General features: G+C 35.3%; 1 protein-coding gene across 6 annotated transcripts in view; it reads left to right on the top strand.

The window, feature by feature from the left end:
* The window catches only part of LOC106668989 (diuretic hormone receptor-like), a 288654-nt gene that overhangs the window by 186533 nt on the left and 81340 nt on the right, over positions 1-20781 (top strand). The gene's annotated exons all lie outside the window — the stretch shown is intronic.

The raw sequence follows: 20781 nt of genomic DNA, 5'->3' as shown, positions 1-20781 counted from the left end.
CCACATCTTTTAAAAAGTGCGTAACTAACGTCTATTGACTAGAATTATCTAAAAGTACATCTGGCGCAGAAATCCTCTTACATTTATAGTCCCTTTATCTCACTATCTCGCTTTATCTTTTTTCTTCCCCAATTCAATTTAATTGTGTACAAAAAAGATGTATTTTCAAAAAAGATAAACGTGTAAAAACGCAATTCAGGCGCATATTAAAAGAACGGTGGTTTTGGAAAAGGGAGTTAACGTATTAGATCTATTTCTAGGACAGATAACTGTTTATATTTATCGTCTAAAATCTGACGAGGTCTATTACTTTATAAACATCAAAATCAAAGAATAAATACAATATTTGCATTTGCTGAAACATGGATTGGAACTGATCGCTCCATCGTCTCTTTGAAATGCCACTTCTATTTCTTCCCCTCTTTCTCTTTCACTCTATTTCTCTCTCTATCTACCTATCTATCTATCTATCTATCTATCTATCTATCTATCTATCTATCTATCTATCTATCTATCTATCTATCTATCTATCTATCTATCTCTCTGTCTATCTATCTCGCGACTCTCATTATCTCTATTTTTACCCATCTATCTATCTATCTATCTATCTATCTATCTATCTATCTATCTATCTATCTATCTATCTATCTATCTATCTATCTATCTATCTATCTATCTCTCTGTCTATCTATCTCGCGACTCTCATTATCTCTATTTTTACCCAACTCTCTCCTCTTTCTCTCTCTCTCTTCTCTATCTCTCTTTTTCTTCTTTCTTAGTCTCTCTTTCGCTTTTTTCCTTTCTTTGTCTATCTGTTTGTCTGTCTGTTTTCACTCTCTGACACTCTCATGATGTCAGTCTCTCGATCTCGCGCTCTTACTCTCTTTCTTTTGCTCTCTCTCTATATCTATCTATCTATCTATCGATCTATCTATCGATCTATCTATCTATCTAATCCATCTATCTATCTATCTATATATCTATCTCCCTCTCTCTCTCTATCTATCTGTCTATCTCGCGACTCTCAGTCTCTCTGTTTTTACCCAACTCTTTCCTCTTTCTCTCTTCTCTATCTCTCTTTTTCTTCTTTCTTAGTCTCTCTCTCGCTTTCTTCCTTTCTTTGTCTACCTTTTTGTTTGTCTGTTTTCACTCTCTGACACTCTCATGATGTCACTCTCTCGATCTCGTGCTCTTACTCTCTTTCTCTCATTCTCTCTCTCTCTTTCTTTCTCTTTCTTTCTCTCTCTCTTTCTTTCTAACTCTCACACACAAGGAAACATCAATACATCATAACAAACAAACTTTAACATAAGAAATGTCAGCAATAAGTAAAAAAAGGTAAAAGCAATCATATATCATATAATACAATAAATAACAAACATTCCGTACAACATACGAAATACATCAAACATGAAACAAAGAATGCTAACAAGTTTCCGGCGATATTATCCAAGTATTTTTTAAATTATACCAACTTTTTAACTATGAGAATAAACCTAGAGCCATTTTACTTATGTCTGAAACAAAACCCGTGCTTTACTAACAAGGGGAAGTAATGGACGTGTGATCGTCGATTTTAATTTTAAGATTTAAAAAAAAATTCCTGTGATATAGGTCAAAAAAATATTAGCCACTTGTCAGGGCGTTCTTGCTAATTGGACCTAGAATCCAAGAAAAAAAAGGAATAATTATAGTAATTTTTTAAAATGTTTTTTCAGCCTTTGACGAGCATATATTTTAAGGTTTTTATGTATCAGTTGTTTAGTGTTTTTATTCAGGATAACAAAATAACAAGGTGGCTTGTGTTAATGTGATTCGGTTGAAAAGTTAGGAAAACACAAAGACCCTTCCAGTAAAGTAAGACAAAATATTGGTTCTTTAAAGTACCAGTGCTGTTAATAACGTGATTGGAACTGTTGGAAAGCTGGATTGTTCTGTGTTCAGGCAATGTCAACAACGTTTAGATGTTATGCGATTATAAGTGAGAAAATGAAGGATATAATTTAAAAAAACTGCTGGAACATTTTATTTCACTCGTTTTAATTTATGTACGTTGGCGAAGTTTGGGCTGTTATTTGCAGTTTATAAGGGTTAAAACACTTCTAAAGTCTTTCGTACTAAGGTTAACTCGTTGAACCATTTCTATGTTTCTATTCTAGCCTGTTCTATGTTTTACGAGAGAGAACATTGTAGCTGATAAATTTTTTTAGCCTACCTTGCTATATCACGTGGCCACAAATTTTGTATACCCATGCTTGGTACCAAATAAAATTTTGAGGTAAGTTCTGAAAAGTAGGTTGAAATATTTTTTCGGTTTTTGCCACCAAATAACTCTTGAAAGCACATTTTTGTTAAAAAAAATATCTTGTATTCGAAAGTACAACTTGGGGACCGCGGTAGCCGAGTGGTTAGCATGAGAGACTCTCACGCCGCGGTCGTGGGTTCGATTCCCACCGTCGCCCCTGGCCCTTTTTTCCCGATAACCCCCAATTTGAAGTATAACTGTATAAATCGTATAACTGCTAATCGTATAACTGTATAAAAGTATAACTGCTTAAATCGCAACCTCATAACTAAAATAAACTTATTTAAAAATGGCCTTGACTTGGTAAAAGTGTTGATACAATTGATAAGAAATGTCTGTTTAAAGACTCATCCATTAAAATACTATAAATTTTATCAGTTAGATTTATTTTAACATAGTGTATAAGATGTGTAAAAAAAGGTGTATATAAAAGTAACGATGATAGCCTAAATACTGATAAATGGCGTAATATTTTTATATATGCTGCTTGATAAAATAAAGAGAGTGAAACCTTCTTTAGCCAAAAAACAAATCAGTTATGAATATTAACATGATTGTAAATAAAAATTATACATTTTTCCATGATGATGTAAAATGTAAGGTTGACATTAATAATAATGGCATGTGGTAAAGGCCGATTTATGAAAAATGTTTTGCCCTTCTTTTCTTTTTTCTACGTCTCTCTTCATAAAAATAATCGAAAGACAGAATATTAAGGCTAATAGGCGGATAAGGGGATTTCCTTTTTCAGGACCATCTTTCTCAATTCCAAGACGTCCTTTATGGCCGGACATCCATAAGTTTAATGCTGAGGTGCTTGAATTAAATTTATGATATTTTGTCAAGAAAAGGGCGTGGCCGCTTGCTCCGGCAAGAACATCAACCCTCTGTGCCGTTTGTATGCCCGAACAAAGCCGACCGAAGGGAGTTTCGGTCCCTTGGGGCCCTCGCGGCGGCTCTTTCTCCTCTCCCGGCTTTTGTAGGAATGCGCATCAATATTTTTATTGTCTAGGTTATTTCCGCGTATGATGTAAATATATAATATATATATTTAATATGAATAAACCGGACTTTTGTTTTTTGTGCAATTGTAGAAAAGGAAAACATGGAAAAATAACAAATAACTCAACACGTGAAAAGACCGAATGATAGGCTTGATATGTCTTTGGGAAACCAACAGATATAACAAAAATATGAGAAACTAAATCGAAAAGTTACTCGATTGACCTAGTTACTTCCCCAATCAAGTCTCCCATCTAATGAACAGAAAGCTCAATAAACGCAGCTTTCAGCCTTGATTATGAACAAACAATTAATAAATTAATATATCACTTAAGAAAATTTCTTAACGAAGACAAAAAATTAGAATAGAATTGAAATATGAATAAACAATATATTTTCTCAAATATTAAAAATCCGATTCAGTACATTCTGTATATTACCAATTGAACCAGTTCAAGTTTTTATAAACTAGAGAAAATATAAAAACTTATTTGTGTGTATTTGTGTGTGTATCTATTTCCCTTTCTCAGTTCCCGATCATTTTGTCAGCAGTGTATTGTACTCCCTCAATCCCCATATATTATCACCAATTTGATTCTATTTTTCGACAATTAGGTTCTCGTTTTATCGCCGGGGGCGACTTTAACGCCAAACATCCGGCATGGGGTAGCAGAACCACAAATTCACAACGTTCTCGCCCCTCTCAATTACACTTACCTATTTCCGGATCAACCAACCTACTGGCCCACTGATCAAAACCGCAGTCCCGACTTGTTGGATTTTTTCGTGACATCTGGTACAGGTTCCTTCTTTCCCTCCATCCAATCTTTAAACGACCTGTCCTCAGACAACTCTCCTGTGCTCCTCACTCTCGACACAACTCCCATTCATACACCTTCCAGACCTTCTTTAACCAACAACCCAGTAAACTGGAATCTATTTCAACATATCCTCAATAATACCTTAAACCTAAACATTCCTCTTAAAACTGGTAACCAAATAGAACAAGCTGTCAGTATTCTCCCAAGTAAAATCCAACACGCCGCTCATTTATCGTCCTCCCCTCCACGCCCTCAAAAGTCATCTCCAAATTCCCATCTTCCCGAATATATTCGTAAACTTATAACCTCCAAACGAAGAGCAAGGTTGCGATGGCAACGCCATCGTTACCCCTCTGATAAAGTAACATTTAACCGTCTCACTTATGTTTTGAAACTCGAATTATCCAAATACCGTTCATCCCAGTTCCAGTCATAGCTTGAATCCTTATCCACACAAGACAACTCCCTTTGGCTAGCTACTAGGAAGGTTACCAAACACTACCAAGTGCCTTCCCCAATTAGAAATCCAAACGGTACCTGGGCCAGGACAAATGCAGAAAGGTGTCAGCTACTTTCCGATCACTTTTCCACAGTTTTTATTCCCCATCCCGATATGAATGCCACTTCACAATCAAATCATATCAATGAATTCCTTCACTCTCCTCTCCCTCTCGCTCTACCTCCTAAGCCCATCCACCCCGCAGATGTAATGTACCAGATTCTCCGCCTTTCCGAAAGAAAATCCCCAGGCCACGATCTAATTACCCCTAAAATCCACCGAAATGTACCCAAAAAAGCAATAGTGTACATTACCTCTATTTACAATGCAATATTTCGCACAACCTATTTCCCTGTCCAGTGGAAACTATCTTTAATAACTCCAATACCAAAACCATACAAATCCCTCAGTGCCCCATCCTCTTATAGACCAATAAGCATCCTTCCTATTTTATCCAAAATCTTTGAACGTATCCTCCTTAAAAGATTAATTCCTATATTTGACTCTGAGAATGTAATTCCTAACCATCAATTTGGGTTTCGACCTCTCCATTCTACTGTTCAGCAGTGCTTCAGAGTAGTCGACACGATATCTTCGGCTCTAGAAAACAAACAATACTGCTCAGCCGTATTTCTGGACGTCACGGAAGCATTTGACCGAGTATGGCACCCCGGCCTCCTCTATAAGTTAAAATGTATCCTCCCTCAGGCCTACTACCTTATCGTGAAATCCTTCCTCTCAGATCGATGGTTTAAAGAAAGAATCGGCACCGAGTTTTCACCTAACACCCCAATCAAAGCTGACGTTCCACAGGAAGTATCCTAGGCCCAATCCTCTACACCATCTACACTGCTGACATACCCACACATCCAAACACGCAAATCACAGCCTACGCGGACGACACCGCAATCTTATCAACACACTCCAATCCTATCCTGGCAACAGAAGCACTCCAACAACACCTGAACCTTATTACCAACTGGTGCAATCTGTGGCGGATCAGGTTAAACGAACAAAAAAGCCAACACGTTACATTTACGCTCAAAAGACAAACCTGTCCACCAGTGCACATTTACAACAAAATAATATCACCATCGAACCAAGTCCGCTACCTTGGGCTTTACTTAGATAGTAGACTTACTTGGAACCCACATACACGATTAAAACGGCAAGAACTTAACAAAAGATACGGACTACTCAGACACCTTCTTGGACCAAAATCAAAACTAAGCATACATAACAAACTAACCGCTTACAAAACACTCATAAGACCTATTTGGACCTACAAAGTCGAGCTGTGGGGCTCGGCCAAATGATCCAATATCCAACGAATTCAGTCTTTTCAATCTAAAGTTCTCCGCCGTATCCTCAATGCTCCCTTCTACATCACAAATCAAAAGATCCATAAAGATCTTAAAATCCCTTTCGTGAAAGATCTTATCCATACACGCTTCTTCACTTTTCACTCTAAACTCTCCCTCCATCCTAACTCACTAGCCCTAACTCTTTCCTCAACATCACACCCTTACAACCCTCCACGCCGTTTAAAACGACGATGGCCTCGTGACCTTCTATCTAACCCACCAAATTAACTTTTACTCCCCCCCAATTAAATAAACGTTGGTTTCTCTCCCCACTGCCTCCTGGTCTGAGAGGTCTGTCAGATTAGTTTATAACTATTTGCTCAATGTGTATTATGTACAGATAGCAGTAAATAAAATAAATATCTTTAAAAAAAAATTGTGTACGGAAATTTAAATAAATTTTTTGGGTGCACTGCGGTAGCCGAGTGTTTAGGGCATCAAACTCTCGTAGACCAAGAGACTTTGGGTTCGATTCCCATCGTCGCTATTGGAATTTCTAATCCCCTCTCTCCACAAAAATTGTGTTGGCTTATGTGGTAGACACTACTTAAACAAAATAAAAAAAGAATGAGAGTTAATAAAGAATGGAAAATAAATTTACTGAAAGTTATAGCAAACAATACGGATAAGATCTTTTTTCCGAATAGATTTAATTTTTAGCAAAATAAAAGTAATGTTGGGGGTTTTAAGATGCGGAAGAAATACCATTTGAGACGGAAAAGCCCGGATTAAGTATAAAATACAAGGGCGGATAAACCGCCTACATGTAAAATCACCCATTTATTTAAGAACACCGATTATGGCTCGGGGTTGACAATTTTTCAAAGATCTTTTCGCGAGAAATACGGGTTTTTCTGGATGAAAAAACCTGTGGCAAATACGCGTCGACCTACGGTAGGGTCAAGAGGGTCGTTTCGTCCCCTATTTTTGACAGGCCAAATTAATCGGCTCATTCCGCCAGGGTTGGAATCCAGGCCGTTTGATAAATGCCTATCGGAAGGAACTACTCGCCCGAGGCCGTTTATCACCCCTTCTGGCGACGATAGGAACGCCGACCCAGGATGGGGCAGCTCCATTGTTGTAAACACTTAACTCTTTTTTTTCTAGGTTTTTCTATTTGACTCATATATTATTTTTCAACATCTCACACGAATTATTTCACTTAAAACAAAGATAAAACGTTAATCAATGATTAAAAAACCGACACAAAAGCAATTCCCCCATTGTTCTTTCCATGCAAAAATATTATTTATTGTCTTGATTTATTAGTGAAAACTGAACGGCAAAGATAATGTCAGCAATGCTGTCAAAACATGAAATCAATCTGACAGGCGATAAATCATTACTGATCTTGTAAGATTAATCTCGGTTCGTAGTGTTTGTTTCCTCAGATACGTCTAGCTTTCTATGATCGGAGAATGATTAACATTGAATTATGATTAACTACCTAAATGCCCAATACAATTTAAATTCGTTTTAAAATCACAAAGTACTTTATTTTTATACTTCCACTAATATGCTTATAATACTTATGCTCTAAGAATGACCCAATAAACAAAGAAACGCTCTGTGGAAACTCGTTTGGTGATAGGCAGAAAACGTTCGGAAAGTATTAAACTCCATGTTTATCCATCACCACCAATTTATGGATAAAATAGCACAAAAAATAGGCACTAGCGTTTGGAGTGGACTACGCCAAAATAACTTAATAACTAATTAATACTACAAGAATTACAATTACAAGAACTATATTTTCCAAAAAATTTACTCAACACGACACGCAAGGATGGCACAATTACACAGAAGACAAACACTTCGAGCCCTGAAGATGATCTCATTAAAAGATCGAAACGTTGGCACGATAAAGAAAATGTTTTTCTGAAACTTACATCACACCCGACCGCATCTCACGATATCTGAATAACTATTAAAAATTATTGTTCACATTTTTTTTTAGGTTGAGTTGTTTCTGAGAAAAACCAGAGGTGGCACTGTATACTTTATATATAATATAAAGGAAACTACTAAAAGTTTTTCATCGGTTTAAACACGAAACTGCTCTGTCACATGGCAACTTATTGAAATGAGCTGTCCAGACGGTTGTCGGTGTTATTCAGCCGTCCTTTCCGCCCACTCACGCCATTTACATTGGTCAGAAGGGTCTCGCTTTTTAGCCAACTTCAGATGAAGGGTATAAATCCACGTAACGTGGCATGGGGCCAAAATGCGTCAGACCAAGTCCCGACAACAAGAATAGGAAGACAGAGAAATCTGAGCACCACCATAAAACCTTTAGACCCTTTAGAAATGGACGATTTTACCAATTGTAGGATGTGTTCTTTTTTTTTGCTTTTCTTGTGTCTGTGGGGGATGAAGTTTGCTGTTGTATTGTTGTACTGTTGAAGTAGGCTGGGCTTTGAAAATGTAACTTTGTTGTTTATAATCTAGTAACAATAACTAAACTTTTAAACCTTGGAGAAAAAAACATGCTTTTTGATTATTTGTTTAAAATTGAACGCTACGTTTAAACTCTAACCTCTCTTGATTTTTCTTACATTTGCTTCTTTTACGGTAAAACAATATATTAAAAAATAATGACAGATTCTCTTTTTGTATGTTTTCATATTGTACGTTTGTTTTGTTGCAGTTTTCAGCAACTAAGTTAAGTTTTCGTTTTTTCATCGTTTTTTTATAGCTTAGCCAGTAAAGTGTAGAAAGTCAACGATGACAAATTGTTCTTGATCCCCCTTGATTTCTATAAGTTCTGTCATCAAACAACAAAACAAGGTTGAAACTCAGTTTATCGTCATAGCTACACTTTGATCGTCCAAGTCCTCCAAACTCGGGCAACTTCTTCACTATGGGAGGACGTCAACATCGCCTACGATGCTTGCCGAATTATCAGCCCAGTTGTCAAAGGAGAGGACGGCTAAAAGAACATGATTTACGACTTACTCTTCGTCATCTGGTTTACAAGTAGATAAAGCCGCTAATAGAATATCGGCAGGGCTGGATGCGATGATCGATAAAACAACTTCAACGTGAAGTACACATGAAAATTGATTAAGGAGGAATTTTACAGCAAACAGGACAATTTTAATCATCAATTCGCTTTCTTTAATTTGGTAGTTTCTGATCATCCTGGTTCGCTTTTTCTCGTTGGTTAGGATTGGACAACCTTTTTATTTAACTTCAGTCGGCCATATATTGTTACACATATACATTACGACGAAGCGAAAATAAGCGGTTCAGATTAACCCGAACAGACCCGAGTTTCCTCACCCTCTAAGAACTCGATTTAAAAAAGTCACACAACTTTTCTTTTTCCATACTAAATATTCGGACGTGTTATCGATTGAATAAATCAACTCATTTAAGCCCCGCGCGGCCCTTACACGAACCGGCTTTAAAAGGTTTCTGCACGCGAAGTGGAGGCTTCCCCGTCGGATTACTCCGGCAAACCAATTTATATTTTTAAACGTAATTATCAGTGTAAGTAATATCATTAATGACAGATGTGCATATTCGATATGGAAAATATCGATTAACTCGAAGCAAAGTGATCTTTTGCAAAAAGGTCAGCATACATGAACACATTGGCATTCAGCCGGTTATAATCATGCCATTGACTAAATCGTCGACATTCAAAGCTAATAGTTTAAAAAAAAAATCCTGTACACGACAAAGAGTCGAAACATCAAGACAACTTTCGATTATAAATACAATCAAATAAATAAAATATCATTCAACGCATCTGAACAGTAATTACAATAGAGAATAATTAAGATAATTAGATTAATTTATAAATTAAGCCAATAGATTTGCCTGCAATTAAAGTACCGTTTAGAATTTAGAGAACGTTTACAAGTGTCAGAATTAATTACTTTACAAAATTCGAAAATGTTTGATTAATTTGAACAAGGTTTTATTAGTTTTAATAAGAATTTATTAATTCATCCAAGTATTTCAACTAGTTATGTTTATACAGGCTTTTCTCGTTCGACTATTATGGGAATTGACAAATTCCTGAGTGTTTTGACTGTTAAGCAAGTGACCCGGGTCACTTGACAAACCATTGTCTCCAAGACAACCAAGCCGAGCCAGCGTTTACACTTTTGACCCATAAAAGCTAGAATTAAATTTTCTAATAAAAGTGACATCTGTCTCGTCTGGCGAGGGATTTTACGCGTATGGCTTCGACGAGGTGGATGATGCTATCCTTCTTCTTCGGTCCTCAAGCCCAGGGCCCACTCGTTAAATTTGAACATCGGAAATTGCATTATTTTTCTTTGCCAGACTCAGATTCTCATCCTCTTAAATATAAATGGGTATACAGCCATTGGTTACGTCTTTTCCCTAACCCTCTTTATAAATAATAAACAATTGTTATTTATGGCTAGAAGTTAATTTGACCGCACACAAACCTTTTATTATATGGAATATATTAATTTACGGGCAATTTATTTCGTATTAAACTTAATTAAAGCGAACATTTTAAACGACAGTTTTGGACAGTTCTACAAAGATTCATACAAAATTAAATTGTAAAGTTTACTATTATGAAAAGTTTTTAAACAAATATTTAATAAATCTTTCGTTGAAGAAACGGAGAAGAACAAAAAAAGAAGAAAAGAAGAGGCATACATAAATTGTCACCTCAATCCGTTTGGCTCTTGTATACTTCTATTTTTTATTTATTTCTACAAAAAGATCAGAAGAATCCATTATATTTCGTGGCCCGATTGACCAAATAACATCTTTCAATTAATTAATTGAAATACCAATGTAAGGTATTGGCTGAAATGAAAAGGTTAGTGTCACGAGCAGGATTCGAACCAACGTCCTTCGGGTAAACACGCCGCTGCTCCACTTGAGCTATCTTGACTTCGATCCACTCGGTCAACTTCCCATCTCAACCTACCTTTCGAATTTTCCCTCCTTTTTACCATTTTTCAAAAGTCGTGTAATCAGGATTCGAATCCCGCTCGTGACACTGACTTTTTCATTTCAACCAATACCTTACGTAAAGACCAGAAGAATGTTACGGTTAGTTGACTTTAGTTTATTCCTCGGTGCATTTTTCCAAACTTGCATCTCAGTCGATCAAAATAACTACGATTTAAGAAAAAATTTTATGATTCCATATTCAGCAAATAATTGTTGCAGTTGACTTCACCCCAAAGAAATAGAACTGAATCGAAAAATTCTGTATTTTTCATTGATTATGTCTATACAAAGAGTGTATGAGGCAACATAATATAGTAGAGGTCAAAACGAAAATATAAAACCGAAAAAGAAACCTATTGGCTATATTAGATAATTAATTAAGGCAGATACAAACTTCAAGGCTAAAATAAAAAATTGAAATAATTAATCTTTATGTAAGGTATTGGTTGAGGTAAAAAAGTCAGTGTCACGAGCAGGATTCGAACCCACGACCTTCGGCTAAGTACGCCGCTGCTCTACCACTTGAGCTATCGTGACTTCGATCCACTCGGACACTAACTCCCCATCTCAACCCAACCTTTCGAATTTGCCTACCTTACATAAAGATTAATTAATTGAAACATGTTATTTGGTCAATCAGACTACAAAATCTAATGAAATTGTTTTGGTTGTATAAAACCTTCGCTTATGTTGCCATTTACTTTGCATACCATTCAACAAATTATTCCTCAGCCAGTATAAATGCCCTTAATTTCAAAACACCAGAAAAGAAGTAGGACAGATCATTAACTTGAGTTTATTTAGGAGATAATAAAATTTCTATTTTAAGTCCACCTTGTCATGTTCTATACACTTATTTAAATACGTTTGTCGCAACGATTAACACACCAAGGAAATCGATTAAAAGTGTCAGATTTATATAAGTAAAATTTTACTTTAATTTCAGATTTTGTAATTGCGATTCCAACGAAATAATTAATTATCAAAAAGTTTATACGATCAAAGTCAAAAAACTCGGACACAGGTGTTTCAACAAGATTTCCCTCCTTGTCTTTTTAACGATAAAATGTACTCAAAGATAAAGAAGACGGTCACTCGTATATTTTAGTTTATTTCATGCTATATTTATATTTACCGTTATTTTAATTACAATATACCTATTTGGATGTAAGCCAAATTAAAAGAATTCACAAATTCATGTTTTAATACAAATTAAAACACACATTTTTGATGTGAAATTAAAATTACCAAACACCGGATAGTCATTTAGGGATAGACTAAAATTTAAGCAATAAATTATTACCTAGTTTTGCTCTTAATATCGCGTATTACTCCCTGGGAGTTTGGCGGAGGGCCTCAAGGTCTCCTAGGCGTCGAGTAAGTGACTGGATTTCACCTAGTGAAACAGAATCCCATTCTACAACAAGAAGCTTTTCAACGTTTGTTGGTGACAGCTCTCTTGAACCAAGGCCGTAAAAAAATGTTTAATATTTTTAAGTCTAGTTTCAAATGTTTACCTTTTTTGGAGAGAAATTCTCAGAGTACATGAGGCCAAGTTCAACTTCAAAATTTCAAGTACGACCATTTACATCATGGCACAGCATTTTAAAGGGTTTTTTTACACTAAAACAATGGTGCAATTGCATTTCAAATTTTTTTTAAAATGACAAAGTTGTTACAAAAAGAAACCTTCTGCGTAATTTCGACTAGGAGGTGAATATTTTACTAATTATGTTCGCGAAAATCCGAAGTATTTTCTCCATTTTCGAGATGTTGGAAGGGTTTTAGCTTTTTCAAAAAGTAAAATTAGATACGTTCTCCGTGCTTACAATTTTATATCGCTCTCACTTTGTCCGGGTATTTCGGGACTCTGATTATGGCAGGAATCTAACGTCCCTTGCACAAATTTCGATTTGAGAGGCTGAAGAAAACGTTCTTCCATCCTATGATCCTATGAACTGATGAATCCAAGTTCACCTCTAATGGCATACTAAATCGTTGGAATTTTCGAACGTGGCCTGAAGAAAAATCTGATAATATCGTACTCTTGTCATCACCACGTGGTTCACAGTATCAACGTTTGGTGTGGACTCCTCGGACATAAATTAATTATGCCTTATTTCTGCGAAAATAATTTAAATGGTGCTCAATTCCTCCAATTTTTGAGGGAGGTTTTGTTACGGCTTCCTTACTGTGGCTGCACGTACGTTGGCGGTAGCTAAGTGGTGAAGGGGAGGACGTGTTGAAGGGAGAGACAAGTGATGGTCGGTGAAGAGGTGAAAGTTATTTACAGGTGTTATGTTGAGCGCCACGGTATTTTTGGAGAAGGATAAATACCGAACCAGGGGGGGGAAAGGAAAAGAAGAGTAGAACAATAAAAAAAAATAGGGAATAGGAAGGACAGATACGGTTTCCGTGTCAGGCCCCAGACGACCGATGTAGCCCTTCTATCTCTTCTTTCTGATGGCGCTTCCATCCAGGATTATGATGGGAGCTAAATAACGAAGTTCTTCCTGCTTCTATCCGAGTTAATTCGTTAACACAAGAAAGATATCTTAAGGTATTTAGCTTACTTAGGGTTTAAAACTACGATTTAAAAAAAAATGAATACTAATCACAACTATTCTATTTACAAGTACTTAGACAAATTCTTTTAAATTAAAAGCTAACAAAAGGCCGAAAATTATAGCTAATGTCTCTAGTCCGGAATTATCAGCCTGATAAGAAATTGGAAATGAACCAACTCACGGGATCACTCTTCACTTGCCGGGATCAACCCCTTTTTCTTCGTAGGAACTCTCCGATCAGCATGACTAGGATCACAAGCCACACAAACCCATACACTTTTTTTTAAAGACTATTTTCTTTCCTTGCGGAGACCACCTCTTCCTAGGAACGTCTATATCAAACTGACACTTGATTTTTTTTCTTTGCTTTTTCCAATCTCGGACCCAGTGCCCTCCCGATCAGGATCTTGCAGGCCGCGAATTGCTTCCTGCTTCTCGCGTTTCTCTTCTCGGTTCGTCGCGCCACTATTTAAGCTGTATTAATTTTTTTAAGGAAAAAATGTAATAGTTTCATCAACATTATTAGATGATGTTCCTCTGAAACAACGACAAAGCATGATACTCTATTCTTTGCAGGTGAGACGTTGTTTGAATCGTCACTTCCGGGATAGGTGGATGGCCCGATCTGTTTGCATCCTCGGTCATCCGACTTAACACCACTTGTCTATTTTCTGTGGGGCCATTTAAAAAACAGCATCTTCACCAATCATAACCCAGCATGATAAAAAATGCTTGTCGATCCATCTCCCCTGACTCTATCGCTCTGAGCACCGGCAAAGAGTGGTTAAAAAGAGCAAATCTTTGCATCTTTAGAGAAGGCAGGCATGTCGAACGTGAAATGTGGTTAATAAATAGCAAACCAAATGACTGGTTTTTTTTCCAAACTTTTTGTCATAACTTTGTCATTTCTTGAAAAATTTAAAATTCGACTGCACCATTGTTTTCAACGTAAAAATTCCTTTAAAACGATTGTCAGGATATATAGGGTCGTATTTAAAATTTTAAAGTTGATCAGGGCCTCAGGCAATGGCAGTTGGTACAATTTTTCTACAAAAAAATCTGAAAAATTTGAAATTAGACTTAAAATTATTAATGACGTTAGTGTTGTAATGACGTTTTAAGTCTATTATCCTTGATACCTAGTTATTATGGCCAAAAACATACAAATACAAGTGTGCGTTTTTTTTCCTTTGCGGTATGTTTTATTTAGCAAAAAGGTTACACGTTATAGTGAAAAGTCCCTTTGGTGACACATATTTGGGGATATTCCTTTGAACCCTCAACCAGTTTATTCTTGTGGTGTTAGAATATTTTTTACCTGAAATATTACAGTGTTTTCCATGTCAAATGTGTTAACTTTTAACCGAGGGGCGATCCATTAACAAAAACTGCACTTGTCCATTAACAAAAACCGCCGGCCATGGCGGTCTGTAAATTACGTGACCAACACTTTAGACTGTGGCGGTAGTGTGATTAGGTAGTCTAATCCATCAAGATCCAGCTGCATTGTTGGTTTGGCGTTGCGATTAAGTGCCACGCCGCAAGGCAAACCGAGACTCCACGTTTCTTGTGTTTACGGTAAACATAAGACATGAGAAGTCTGAGTAAACATCAATCCCGAGGTTTACTGAAGAAGATTACATTTCCAACGGCTGTAGAAGTGGAATTATGTATCTGTGAGAATTTGAATTTGAACTATTAACCATATTGGAGTCAAAATTGTAACAAATCCATATGTTTTGATGTGTTATTGTTAGTTATATTTTAAAGAAATATATCCCATTTATTAGGATTTTGAAACTATTATTGATATAAATTATAAATATCACGAATTATAAATAATATTTTTGAGGTCCTAGTGAAGAGGCCTTCAAAAATTTGACAAAATCAATTGTATATCGAGATAACTCTTGAGGTAGTGTATACCATTTTTGCATCAAATTAACTCTTTTTGACTTTAATCAACCCTTTTTTATTTAAGAACAAAACCTAGGAGATGGTAAGAGATGTAAATACATACGTAAGGTAAAATATACCAACAAAAACCATTTTTAATGTGAAAATAATTCTTCTTAATTTCAAATGAACCATTTTCGTATCCAACTAACCATTTTTAATATCAAATTAACAGTTTTCAACTTGAAATTAATCCTTTTTTTAATTTCAAATTGGCAATTTATAATTTCAAATTAATCCTTTCTTTAAAAGAACAAAAAAACTAGAAAATGGTATGAAATCTAAATACATAAAACAAAATATACAAATCAAAAACCATTCTTAATTTGAAACTAACCCTTCTCAATTTCAACCATTTTCGCATCAAATTATTAACATTTTTAATTAAAAAATTATCCTGATTTTTTAAAACATCCAAAAGCTTATGTATGAAATGTAAGCACGTGTAGTAAAATTCCTGCATTTGTAAAAAAATTATTATTAACATTAAAAATTACATAATTTATATATAAAAACAAAAGATTCTTCTTTTTTTGAGGGTTTATAATATAAAAAACTGAGCACATAGAACATTATATGAAAATGAATTACAATTCAGATAAAACTATATAAATTAAGTATAAAAACAGATTCTTGGATTCTCGCTGTAAATGGTGAAGGGCATATTTAATTTAAATTATACTGAATTGGTAATTTGATGACATATTTTTCATTTTATTTTTGCTTTCCTCTTTTTACCACTACTAGGTTTTTGTATTCAAGCAAAATAGAATATAATTAATTAATAGATGTGCCTTAAAGTTTTAACATTAAAACCCCTATTTCAGAAAAGATCGATTTTATTAGTTTATTATATTTATATTAACTGCAGTAAAAAATGGTATCTGATTTGGCTAAAATCAACTTTTCTCAAAAGATTGATTAAATAAAAGTTTGGTCTGAACGTTTAATATAGTCGTGAACAGTTCAATTTGTGTCCATAAAATTTGACCAATTTGACATAATAATCGATGATAATATTGAAATTTAGTTATCGACAGGAAACGTCAATGGAGTTAAGTACGGGAGAATTGCGTTTTACCCACATCCTCAACAAAATGACAAATCTTCAGGAAGACCTTTAGAGAAAGGGATCAAGTGCCATTATCAACGGTCGACTAAAGGTTGAAATATTCTCTCGATTTGTCTTTAGAGCTCTTTCACCTACGTACCGGACACAAATAGGGAAGATTTTAAGAATAAATTCCTAAAGATAGTTTTCCATTTTGCCTGGGTTTAAAGTTTAGGCAGAAAAGTATATATACATATAAACTGCTCAAAAACGAATAGGGATATTTGTAATTTATTCTTATGCTAATATTAATTTTTAAATAAATTAACCGATATATGCTTGTTAGATAAAAAACAAAATAGAAAATTGAAGATTACACATTTTATAAACAAACACCTTTTCTCTTCTTTTCTCCATTTTGATCAAGTTGTATTCTCTTTAACCATGGAAAGACATCACCTTGAACCAGAAGTTCGCAATATTATGGTGAGAATGAGTCATCGAGGTCACCAGCAAGTAGATATCGCAGAGGCAGTTGGCCTCCCGGGCTTTAACCCGATTCCGAGCGTGGAAATGCTAATAGGAGGCCTGGTAGTGGAGCTCAGCGCATCTAAGGGATGACAGAAGATGGAACCCTATCCATAGTGCCCGCCACGTACTAAATGAAATACAATATGTTTTTACACGGCCTTCATTAACATAAACGATTCGTAATCGTTTGGGGGAAGGTGGCCTCACATCGTATGCCTCTTTGAAACGAACTGCAGCAACAGCTAGGCATCAGCAACTCAAGAGAATATGGTGCAGCGAGCGCTTGACACTAGGAATGCTGTTATGTTTACTGATGAGTCGCGTTTCTCTCTGTATAGTCGTAGGAGGCAGTTCCTTCAGTTTGGATAGGACGGTGTAATGGCCTCAGCTTTTATTTACTCTGTAGGACGAACTGGACTCCATGTTGTTGAAGGCAACTTCACCGCAGTCCTTTCAGTCCAAGAAATTATCGAAGAATACATCCTTCGAACCATGGATCTCATTGTCAGGGATTTTCGATTTTTGGATGACGATGCCAGAACTCGTAAAGGCAGAGTTGTTCATGAATGTTCAGAAATCGTAAGAATTTTCTGCCCCTTCCACCAGTTTCTCCAGATCTAAATCCCATTGAGTTCATGTGGGATCCGTTGCAGAGAAAGGTGGTCGATCACATCCGCAGTCATTTGACCTGGAACAACTGAGTGCAGTGTTGTGGAACTGCAACACCTGTGGGGTGAAATTCCTTATGAAATTATGCAACCTAATTAATACTATGCCTAACAGGTGCACAGAGGTTTTAGCTAACAGAGGACCTTAGTCAGGGTATTAATTGTTTAAACTACTTTTTATTTTGTTATTTTTCAAAATCCCTTAATTAAATTTTCCTTCAGTAAAAACATAATAATTTCTAATAAATTTCTATGCATTTATAATAAAAATGCTAAAGAAAGTAAATACTACAAAATTGGCAATATCCTTATTAATTTTTGAGCAGTTGTTATTATAAAATTTAAAAAAACACTTATATTAACCGCCTTTTATTTTTTCACTCAAATTTTGCATTTTTATTTATCAGCACACAGAACCTTTAATTTAAATGCCGTTCATTCATTAAATGGTACATATGTTTGTGCATAAATGCAGATTTTCCCAACTTACAATGTAAGGGGAAGTTGACTTCACAAGTAATTAATTTACATAAATCCTCCCAGGTATAAAACGTTAAATACTTGCGAGATGATTATTCATGTATCACAATAACCTGATTTACAGCAAACTACATCATTTAATGGTAATTAGACATCGTAATTGTCTAAGAAGTTGTAATTTAACGTGTAAAGTCTTTGAACGGAAACTTAGTATAAGCCCTAATTAGCCATACAAAATTAAACAATTAATTGTTTAAGTAATTCCAGCTGAAATTCAAATATAATATTTTAAAAAATATTGTTTTCTTTTTTAATTAAAAAAATATATAAATATTCAAAAGTATTTTAAATATATTAATTAAGCTTTTAAAGTATTGGTTGAGATAAAAAAGTCATGAAAAATCGCAAAAAAGAGGGAAAATTGAAAAGGTGGGGTTGAGATGGGAAGTTAGTGTCCGAATGGATCGAAATCACGATAGCTCAAGTGGTAGAGTGGCGGCCTATTTAGCCGTAAGTCGTGGGTTCGAATCCCGCTCGTGACGCTGACTTTTTTTATCTCACCAATACCTTACATAAAGATTAATTAATTGGAATAAGTTATTTGGACAATCGGACCTCGAACTCTAATGGATTTGTATTTTCATTATTTAAATATACTTAAGTCTATCTCGAGATAGACTGAAATATATTATATATACAATAAATTGATACAAACTAGCTAAACTTTCTTTCAATGGCTTACACATTTATTATTACCATATTTAAACGCAATTTGATGTATAACAATGAGATTTGAAATATGGTCGTTGTGTTCTTGCTCTACAACGCCGGAGCATCTCGACGAAAATGTCAATTATTTCCACAAAAATTTGTATTTAAATGCTTTGAAGGTTCCGTCACCTCACTCAATCTCACTTTTCACCACAAAATAGAAGTTAGCTCTGTCGTAAATAGAAGACTCTCGGCCATTTATGTGACACCGTATAGTTATGGTGACAACAGTTTCTTTGTATGTAAAGAAAATTCATCTCACATAGAAGGGTCGACATTTTGAAAGGAAAGGTTATTGTTAAACATTTTCAACATCAGGGTGTTTTATTAAAGGAATTTTAAAGGCGAAATAAGACAATCTCAGTTTGTTTTTCAGACATCAAAGATTGTGCTGCTGTTTACCCGGCGACTCGGCGAGCGCCTTGGGCCAAAGAGAATTGTCGAACCTTATTAAAATTTGGCGAGATGCAAAAATCGTGTCTAATCTTAACGAAGCCCCGTGGGAGCAGGGAAAACATTTGTGAGACGGAACCCTGGTTTTACAAAGCGAAGGACCGACTACAACTGTGATTTATTTAACAAAGCTAATTGTGTAATTTTCCCATTTGCCTGCAACACGAACACACTACGCGCCCGGAGTCAAGAGAATATTTGACCGCGACGAGATGAGACCTTATTAAACGGAATAAACAATCAGAGAAATGAAAATTAAACCTTGTTCCATGAGGATGAGATGCGGTATTCTGTGAAGTGCCCAGTAATCCGAATGCGAGGAGTAAAACATTTCCGTTCTTACCGACTAAATTACACACTGTGAGGATATGCTGAAACGATGGACTGGGCAAATATTTAAATATGTATAATGAACATTCAGGAACTTTGAGATAACAAATTTTCATCCGCAATATCGATTCTTTTGCAATTCAACGATTTGTACTCCCATTATTCTACAATAAATTCACATTTATTAATTATTACTATTCACATAAATTATGAATTATCCTAAAAAGCATTTGCATTAAGCAGATTTATATAATATGCAAAAATCTAATTGTAGGTACTCTTATTAATTACAAAGTAGAAAATATGAGACACCCTCTTCTCTTTCTATCTCTCATCTAATTTTTTAATTACCTCGTTCATATATTTGTCTTTCCTTATATTCTAGTTTTTCTCTCTATCGTTCTCATTCCTACTATTCTCTTTTTCTATAGATGTGAACCGATTTTTAGACACTTTTCTCTTTATCACACACTAATGCAATCTTTCTCTCACTCTCTCTATCTATCTATCTATCTATCTATCTATCTATCTAATTCTCTTTTCTAATTATTTCGTTTATATATTTGTCTTTCCTTTTGGCTTTTACACTAGTGTTTCTCTCTATCATTCTCTTTCCTATTCTTCTCTTTTTCTGTATATGTCCCTATAGACTCTTTTAGACTGTTTTCTCTTTCTCACACACTCATACAATCTCCCTCACTCTCTCACTCTCTCTCTACCTCTCTCTCTCTCTTTCTCTCTCTGTCTCTCTCTCTCTGCCTCTCTCTCTCTATCTATCTATCTATCTATTTATCTATCTCTCTAATTCTCTTTTATAATTATTTCGTTTATATATTTGTCTTTCCTTTTGGCTTTTACGCTAGCTTTTATCTCTCTATCATTCTCTTTCCTATTCTTCTCTTTTTCTGTATATGTCCCTATTTTTAGACTCTTTTCTCTTTCTCACGCACTCATACAATTTCCCTCACTCACTCACTCACTCTCTCTCTCTCTCTCTCTCTCTCTCTCTCTCTCTCTCTCTCTCTCTCTCTCTCTC

The sequence above is a fragment of the Cimex lectularius genome, unplaced genomic scaffold, assembly GCF_000648675.2.
Source record: "Cimex lectularius strain Harlan isolate CLEC.00 unplaced genomic scaffold, Clec_2.1 scaffold85, whole genome shotgun sequence".
In the NCBI taxonomy this organism is placed as follows: Eukaryota; Metazoa; Arthropoda; class Insecta; order Hemiptera; family Cimicidae; genus Cimex; species Cimex lectularius.
The sequence above is the reverse complement of the archived record's forward strand: the minus strand, read 5'-3'. Positions and strand labels throughout refer to the sequence as shown.